Source organism: Peromyscus eremicus, unplaced genomic scaffold (assembly GCF_949786415.1).
Source record: "Peromyscus eremicus unplaced genomic scaffold, PerEre_H2_v1 PerEre#2#unplaced_72, whole genome shotgun sequence".
Classification (NCBI taxonomy): Eukaryota; Metazoa; Chordata; class Mammalia; order Rodentia; family Cricetidae; genus Peromyscus; species Peromyscus eremicus.
The window spans coordinates 398,538-408,056 of NW_026734313.1; the positions used below are offsets into that span (position 1 = coordinate 398,538).

General features: G+C 46.7%; 1 pseudogene; it reads left to right on the plus strand.

Moving 5' to 3' along the window:
• The first annotated feature begins 1,096 nt into the window (after window positions 1–1,096).
• On the plus strand, window positions 1,097–7,786 carry LOC131901330 (leukocyte immunoglobulin-like receptor subfamily A member 6; annotated as a pseudogene).
• Window positions 7,787–9,519: the final 1,733 nt, after the last annotated feature.

The following is a 9,519-nucleotide window of genomic DNA, read 5'->3' on the forward strand; positions in this document are numbered from 1 at the left end:
AGGCCTGGACAAATTACAGGCTTTGTTTTTGAGCTGCCATGGAGGCTGGCTGGCCTAGCATGTACTGACTATGGGGGCTGGCTCAGTGGCCCAGGCTCTGTTCTTAACTCATGCACTCAGCTCTAAGTTGGTGAAGTGTCCCAGACAGTAAACAATTGGCTAAACCTTGAGCGGTCAGAGTACGTGCAGAAAGGGAGCTACTGCAAGGACTATGTCTTTTGTTCATGGCCCTCCCAGAAACTGCTTGCTCAGGTCTCAGGAAGCTGAAGTTGAGGCCTGATCTCTGAGAGAAGACTGGGCAGCTGTTATGGTGTCTGCTTGGTTCTTTCACTGTGGCACATGTGAATGTACATACATAAAGAAAAAAATAAGGGTAATTTTTTATTATTATTAAATAAGTGTGATTTAAAGAAATAAGTGGAAATAAGTAAGTGTAATTTAAAGTTGTAATGGAAAGTTCACACATCCAAAAAGAACAAACAACCAGAAATAGCGGTGCACATTTGTAACCCGGCACTTGAGACTATGAGGAAGAGGATTATAAATCTTATTCCATGCAGGTGTACACAGTGAACCCTTCACACAAACCTGCAAACATTTGGATATGAAGAAGTATTTCACATAAAAATGTGAAAAGGGGGATTGGGGATTTAGCTCAGTGGTAGAGCACTTGCTTAGCAAGCACATGGCCCTGGGTTCGGTCCTCAGCTCCAAAAAAAAAAAAAATGTGAAAAGGAATAAAGCAAACCCACATGTATGTTTATATTTCTTATGTGTAAAATATTCATACATGTCTGATACCACCTGGCCCTGACAAAGATTAGGACAAAATGAGATAGAAACTTATGGGGTTATGGAAATGTCATCCATCAAAGAAGTGATTGCGGAGTCTACTACCTGACATAGCCACAGCCTTGGGGAAGTCAGAGCCTGGCGCCTGAGGAGGGCACTTCCTCTTCCTGTGGGGTTGCTCCAGTACAACCATGTCATGGGGAGTGCCCAGCCTCCAAAGGCCACACCCTGTGTCTCCTGTCCCTCCAGACAGTCTCTGTAGCTCGGCCCATGAGCACAGTTGCAGCCTCCAGGAGGAGATGCCATGACCTTCACCGTCACAGCCCTGCTCTGTCTGGGTGAGATGTGGAGACGGGGAGGGGATACTGTGGTCTAGGGTTGATGCTGCCCCACAGCCCAGCACTGGCCAATTAAAAACCCCAGGGTCTCCAGAGGTTCTGCAGAGAGGAGGACCTGCTCAAGCTTCAGGGACAAACCTCTCACAGGGAACTCTCTTCCAGGACTGACTCTGGGCCTGGGAACCCCAGTGCTGGCAGGTGAGTGAGTGTCTGTAGATGTCCTGACCTTCACTTCTCATCATTCCTGCAGCCATGCCTGGGCAGTGAGGATGGAGAGCAACACATGTGTGCTGCCCCTGGGGATGGCGGGAGGGTTGGGGTTGGGTCTGCAATCTGAGGCTGGCTGTCCTGGGTCATAGCTGCTCATTTTCTTGCAGGGGTCCTCCCTAAGCCTATCCTCACAGTACAGCCAGACTCTGTGGTCCACAAGCAGACTACAGTGACCTTCTTGTGTGAGGGACCACAGAAGCCAAAGAGTACATACTCTATAAAGAGAGATACCAGTATCTACGGAGCACAGAGATTCCACAGAGTCCTAAGGACAAGGCTGAATTTTCAATCTCAAAAATAGACCAAAAACATGCAGGGCAATATCGCTGTCGATATCAGACCCGTGATGGATGGTCAAGGGACAGTGATTCCCTGGAGCTGGTGGTGACAGGTGATAGAACACACAGGGTCCCCAGCCTCAGGCTTGACTGTCAAGAAGTGGGTCTGTTAACAGGGCTACCTCCACCACACAGCCCTGGAGGATAATGAAACCTGATATATTTAACTGATTCCTGTTTTTCTCGTAGGAGTCTACAGTAAGCCCAGCCTGTCAGCCCAGCCCAGCCCTGTAGTGACTGAAGGAGGGAATGTCACCCTCCAGTGTGTCTCAGGGCAGCCATATCACTGGTTCATTCTGACTAAGGAAGGACCTCAGAAGCTCTCCTGGACACTGAAATCACAGTATAACTACTATACTAGACAGTTCCAGGCCCTGTTTTCTGTGGGCCCTGTGACCTCCAACCAGAGGTGGACATTCAGATGCTACAGCTTTAACAGGGTCAGCCCACAGGTGTGGTCAGAACCTAGTGACCCCCTGGAGCTCCTGGTCTCAGGTGAGGAACCCCAGCCTTTCCCTAGAATGATGTTGAAATGATACAGGTACTCAGGGAAGCCTTGGTGTGTGGTGTGTGTGAGGGGCCAGGGCTCCTGAGCCCATGACACAGAGCATGGGAGAGAGTGGGACACAAGACACAGAATCCAAGACAGAGAGTGACAGCAAAGTCCAGGAGGTCCAGGACAGAGATGAATCCTTATGGACCTTCTGTTACTCTGGATCAGCTCATGTGCCACTGACAACAGCTAGGGGAACCCCACAGAAGAGAGGGGGAAGGGGTGCAGGAGCCAGAGCACTCAGGACATCAGGTGAACATGGACCACACAATCTACTATGCAGGGATCATGAGGGCTCACAGAGACTGAAACAGCAACCACAGAGCCTGCATGGGTCTGCCCTAGGCCCTCTGCACACACGCTGTGGTTGTTTACCTTGGGTGTTTTGTTTTGTTTTTTAGAGTTTCAATGTGTAGCGCTGTCTGTCCTAGATCTCACTCCATAGACCAGGCTGGCCTTGAACTCACAGAGATCTGCCTGCATCTGCCTCCTGAGTGCTGGGATTAAAGGCGTGCACCATCACGACCCAGCTAGCTTGAGGTTTTTGTTAGACTCATAACAATAGGAGTGGGGAGGTCTCTGACTCTTTTGCTTGCACATGGGATCTTTTTCCCCCTACTGGGTTGCCTTGTCCAGCCTTAATATGAGGGTGTGTGCCTCGTCTTTTTGCACGTCGTTATGCCTTGTTTGGTTAATATCCCTGGGAAGCCTGCTGTTTTCTGAAGGGAAATGGAGGAGCAGTGGATCTGGGGGAGAGGAGAGGTGGGGAGGCTGCTGTTGGGATGTATTGTATGAGAGAAGAATAATTAAGCAAAAAACGTGCCATCTGTAAGTGTGGCTTGTGGTGATATTTTGTTTGTGCTCTAACAAGTAAACCTTGCCTGGAGATGGGAGTGAGGAGACAGCCACTAGTTAACCATACAGGCCAGGCAGTGGTGGCACACACCTTTAATCCCAGCACTTGGGATCTCATGCCTTTGATCCCAACACTACGGAGGTGGAGACAGGAAGTGATATGGCTCCGCAGAGAGAGGAATATAAGATGGGTGGAGACAGGAGTTTGGACCCTTTCAGGCTGAGGAGTTGGTGAGGTGAGAGGTGGCTGTGGCTTGTTCCTTCGTCTCTCTGATCGTTCAGCATTTACCCCGATATCTGCCTCTGGGTTTTTATTATTAAGACCAATTAGAATTTGCACCACAGTGACCTTCTCTGAGACGCTCTCAGACAGACTCACCTCCTTCTCTCCTACTTCCATGCAGGTAACCTCAACAAACCCATCATCAAGGCTGAGCCAGGCTCTGTGGTTGCTTCCAGAAGTGCCATGACTATCTTGTGTCAGGGGACCCTGGATGTAGAAATACATGTTCTGCATAAAGAGGGCAGGATGGGAGGGGATAAGTATTTGGTAAAACCAGCTCCTCAATCACTAGCCTGTCACCTTCCCTCTAGGGCTGTCCAGGAAGCCCTCCTTGCTGACTCACCAAGGCCATATCCTGGACCCTGGGAAGAGCCTCACCCTGCAGTGTTGCTCTGACATCAACTATGACAGATTTGCTCTGTACAAATTGGAGGGAGATGACCTCACCCAGCATGATGGCCAGTGGACCGAGGCTGGCCTCTCCTTGGCCAACTTCACACTGGGCCCTGTGAGCAGAACTACTGGAGGCCAATACAGATGCTATGGTGCACACAACCTCTCCTCTGAGTGGTCAGCCTCCAGTGACCCCCTGGACATCCTGATCACAGGTGAGGAACTAAATAGATTCCCTCAGGTACCTAACCTGTGCATGGGTTCTCATGGGGGAGTTAAGGAGCTGATGGCTGGGATGAGGGACAGGGATCTTATTTGGGAACAGATGGAGATATGGGGACCAGGAAAGGAGCTCAGGCAGAGAAAACAGACAGAATCCCAGGTGCTCAGGGCAGACCCAGGTGAGGTGTCAGCTCAGAACAATGAAGACAGCCTCTCATCCTCCCTCTTCTCCTTAGGACAGTTTCCTGTCAGTCCTTCCCTCTCAGTGAAGCTTAACTCCACAGTACACCCTGGAGACAACGTGACCCTGCTGTGTCAGTCAACATACAAAGTGGACACTTTCATTCTGTCCAAGGAGGGAGCAGCCCACCAACCCCAGCGACTAAAATCAAAGTCTGAAGCTTGGGAGTTCCAGGCAGAATTCTCCATGAGTGCTGTGACCTCTGCCCTCTCAGGCACCTACAGGTGCTATGGATCTCACGACTCATATCCCTACCTGTTGTCATATGCCAGTGACCCTGTGGAGCTCACAGTCTCAGGTGAGGTGACCCTGAACTCTCAGGGTGACTTACAATCCAAACCCTGGGAGAGCCCTTGACTTGGGTGGGATTAAGGGGACAACAGGAAGGTTAGTCAGAAGTCACTTTCCCTGCCAGAGAAGTGGATGCCAGCAGCAGGACTTCTAGAAATGTCCACTCCACCCTCTATTGCAATCTAGGTGTCAGGTAGACAGCAAGAGGGTTGTGGGGATGTTGCAGGGCAGGTGTAGAAGAGCATGCAGAGGCAGGTCCCTGTGTTAGCATCTAAACCTCACCCTCCTACTGTTCTTCTTTCTAGGACCCATTAGAGCCTCCAGCCCACCACCCTAAGGCCTATGTGTGGGAGGCCAGCTCCCACCTTTTATAGCCCAGAAAAGTCCCCACTTCTCTGTCCCTTTAGCTTGTGAGTGAGGGAGGCAAACAGAGATCCCAGCAGAGACCCCAGAGACCCAGGACTTAGAGGCTGGGATACAGAAAGATGGTGTCCAGAGAGATGTTCTGACTCTGGAGGATGGGGCAGGTAGGTGATACGGAGAGCAGGGATCCAGGACATTTGTCTCCATTCTGCCACTAAGGCCCTGAGAACAAACCTCTCACCTGCATGGAGTCAGGCCCCAGAGGGCTAATAAGGACTCTGTTGGAAGGTGGGGCCCGGATGAGCAGTAGCTAGTTATGGGCTTGATACAGCCGCTTCTGGAGATGCTGATTTGGACAAATCCTTCTGTTTCTGGACTGCTGCTAATCTTCGTATAAAAGGGAGAAGTGTGGCCCACACTTTTAAGTTTCTTTCAGTGGTGACCTTGGCTGCGACTTCTGACAGAAGAATGATCCAGAACTTGATTCTGTGGCAGATCAGTCTCACAGTGGTAGGGACATGTGCAAGGGTGAGGCACAGGGCCATGGCAGGGAATTCAGGATCCTTCTGTCTGTATCATGGGGTATAGATCTAGTATACTCTGTGAGTTCTGTGACCTCCACTCTCAGAGGCATCTATAGGGGCTCTGGATACCTCGACTCATCTCTTTATCTGTTGTCATGTGACAATGCCCCTGTGGAGCTCATGGTCCCAGGTGAAGTGATCCAGATCTTTCCTAGCTGAAGGGGTGTCGAAACATTCTTCATTTACAACAATTATTGACTGGGATTGGGTTTTAAATGCTGCTGAAGTCTAACCAGATGGTAGTCACCATCATGATAGTGGAGACCAACATGAATATTTCTAGGAATGCTCACTACAGTCCCTGATAATGTAATCCAGAAGATAGATACTCTGAAAGAGCATCTTTGGGAGGCCACAGACAGATACAGGCTACTAAGCAGAAACTGGTCCCCAGTGACAACCTCTGCTCATCACCCTCCACTTATCAGTATTCTCAGACCCTTGCTCTCAGTGTTTCTATGACCCACAGTGTATCTATGGGAGGAGGTGGCCTTGCTGTAATAAACACAAATCTTGTTATACTCTCATTCTGTTCAAAACAGATTCACATCTATAGCTCAAACTTACCAGACAGAATTCATCATGAGAACCTTAACATAACAATGATCACATTGAGCAAAATGAAATCCAGCAGTCTCAATCAAAGCATATTGTTTGTGAAGTCTGTTAACATCTCACTTCATGGTGAAATAGAGGAACTGAATCTGTACAGGTTCAGGCTTCTTTTGAGAGGTGACAGCTACGAATGTGTTCTGTCTGCCCTTGGTGTTCTCATCTGAACAAGAGAAGGTTTGGAAATAAGACCTCTGTATCTCTGTCTCTGTCTCTGTCTGTCTCTCTGTCTCTGTCTCTGTCTCTGTCTCTCTCTCTCTCACACACACACACTTCACACACTCTGCATGACTCTGCTCTACACCTTTATTTCCCACATGATATGTGAAAGGAAAGAGATGTAGGAGAATCTACATCAGAAGGATGTGCTCCTACCTGAACTGGACATAGAGAAGTTTCTTGGTCTGATGTGGGGAGGAGCATCAGGGAAAGTTTATCAACAAGACACTGGTTCTCAGCCTTATCAGAAACCATTTCTTATTTCTGGGAGACTATAAGTTAGTTTCCCCTTGACCAGCCCTAAGTGGTCCCTGGGTACTCAGAACAGATCAGGGAATGCTCAGATCACAGGAGAGATGGGAGGTCTAAGTGTGACAATGGAACAAACACACAGCAAAAACTCATTTAGGAAATCATCCCAAACTGAGCACATGAATCTGCATAACCTGTGCTGAGCTCACCAGAGACGTCACACTCAGCATGGCGCTGTGGCTGCTCAGTGCAGTGACTCAGGGATCCATTTCTGGAATGTCTTTCAGAGTGGTTGGTGCTCAAGAATCTAATAAGAACTCCTAGTGGGAACACGGGCTGTCTCCTACTCTTTTACTGGCTTTCAGGACCCTACTCCTCATACTGGGTCACCTTGCCCAGCCTTAATACATGGGACGGTGCTTAGTTTTACTGCAACTTTATATACCATGTTTTGTTGATACTCGTGGGACACCTGCCCTTTGCTAAACAGAAATGGAGAAGGAGTGGATTCAGGGGTAGGAACAGAGGGGAGTGAAGTGACTGGGAAGAGAGGATGGACTGGGAAACTGTGGTTGGGATGTAAAACAAACAAACAAACAAACAAACAAACAAACAAACAAACAAATGTATTTTAAAAAAGAATAAGGGAGGGAACCCAGCTATGCCAGCGGAAAGATTCATCTATCCCAGAACTTCATGAGCTTATAGGATGAGAATAATGGGCGTTTACAAATAAACGGGAAAGTAGAACTCAGAAGAAACACTCAGCTCTCTTAAGCGTGCACACATCCTACTCCTCTTCTTCTGTTCTCAGGATCATTTGAGACTGTCAGTCCATCCTAGAACATACCCAAACTCAAGACAGTTGGATAAAGAGAATTCAAAGTTATAGCATTGAAAACAGAGGGGCCAAGTTCTGTTGAGGGAAGGCAGGGGGCCCTGGGCGGACATTTATTTATCTTGAGGGAATTTTGAACATCACTAACCTCTGTAACTTCTTTTCCTACAGCCGCAGCCTCAGACAACCAGGATCACACAGTGGAGAATCTCATCAGGATGGGGTTTGCTGTCGTGATCCTCATAGTCCTTGGGATTCTGGTCTTTGAGGCTTGGGGCAGCCAGAGATGGATCCACCATGCAGCTGAGAGGTTATCAGAAGAGAAAGAAGTACATCTCTAAGTTCCAGAATCTGGGAAATAAATCTGATGATCCAAGATTTCTGTAAGAAAATCCATTTCTTATGCTGAGGAAATGTTGTCAGAGAAGTCCAAGGAGCAAAGGTTCACTGGGTGCAGAGGAAAGTGTGAGTGTTGTGATGAGATCCTTCCTCAGCAAATGAATTTACATCCTTTCACCTACTGTGGGCATTTTCTGACTGGACCAACACTTCTGAATCTATAAGTTGAGGGGATATGCTGTCTCATCTGTCAGGCATGGGTCTTCATTTCTGTACTTTTTTCTTTCTCTCCCTTTCATGTGTCATTTTCCATTTTTATCAATTGACACACTCTCCATGGCAAGAGGCTCTGTCTGTTGGACTAGAAGCAAGGAAGTGCCTCAATACCAAAAATGATGAGTAAAGTCAGAGTCTAGAATTCAAATTCACTCTGCCTGATGCCACAAAACTCTCTTTATGACCCTCCAACCTTTCAGTTTTCAACACATGTTCTTCATGGAGTTTCTCTTGAAATATAAAGCCAATCTTACCACACTGATGGAATAAGGACTGTCTCACAAGACAGTGTGGGCAGGACTTTGACAGTGTTTTCTTAACACAAATTTCTGATGTAACATCACAGGTGTGTCGGGGGGAGTGTTGCATTAAATTGATGTGTTTTTCATTTCATTTTCCACTGTCTATTTCTCATATATGCAAAACCAATTGGCTTGCACATCGATCATCCCAGAATCATCTTGCTAGGATGACTTATACAATGACTCGTAATTTCTAAGTAAACAATCATGTTATCTTCTCTCTCTCTTTTACCTATACTTGAAATGCTCTTTTACTTTACTTCTGTTTCTGTACTAGCTAAGTCTTCAAGTACGAAGCAGGAAATGGGTGAAGAGAGGAGAGTCTGTTACCTTATACAGGATTTAATGCAAAATTTCTGCTTTCTCACCATTCAGTGTGATGATAACTTCGGTATTTTGGTATGTGAACTTATTCTGACTCTGGAGGTTCTCTGTTCCTAATTTCCTGCGAGTGTCCATGATAAATGGCCGTGGGACACTGCTAAATGCTAACTACTCATCAAAAACGGTCTCCACTATCTATATTTCTAATTTTAACCTTGTTACTATCATCAATAACATATGGTTTTGAATCTTGATTGGGATTTATATGACTGGGTAAATTCTATTTTTTCATGAGGTGTTCTTTTCATTTTATAATATATTATCATGGCTAAAAACAGGACATGTTCCAAAGACCTCACATTTAATAAATGTTCTTCATGGTGTTAACATCATAGAATACTTGACAAAGTCTTGTCATGAATATGATATCATAGATGACTTGCTCTTCAAGACTGTCTTTACATGATGCATGAATGATATTTTTTTAAAACATTTTTCCGCTGTGTTCATGGGAGGTTTTAGTCTATAATTTGTTTCATCTAATTTCTTTGTCTTGATTCACAGTTAGATGATGCTGGCCTTACAGCATGACTTAGGTTACACATTCCATTCTCTAGACCTGAGTGTCCAGTTATTTGGGTAGCCTGTACTCAATATCTCCCTCTACCTGAGCAGATCTTTTTGTTTTGTATTGCTTTGTTTTCTTTGAGACAAGGTCTCTGTATAGAGCCCTGGCAGTCCTGGAACTCACTATGTGGATAGATCTGCTTAGTCTTGAACTCACAAGTATCCACCTCCCCCTGCTTCTGAAATGCTGGATTTAAAGGAATGTGT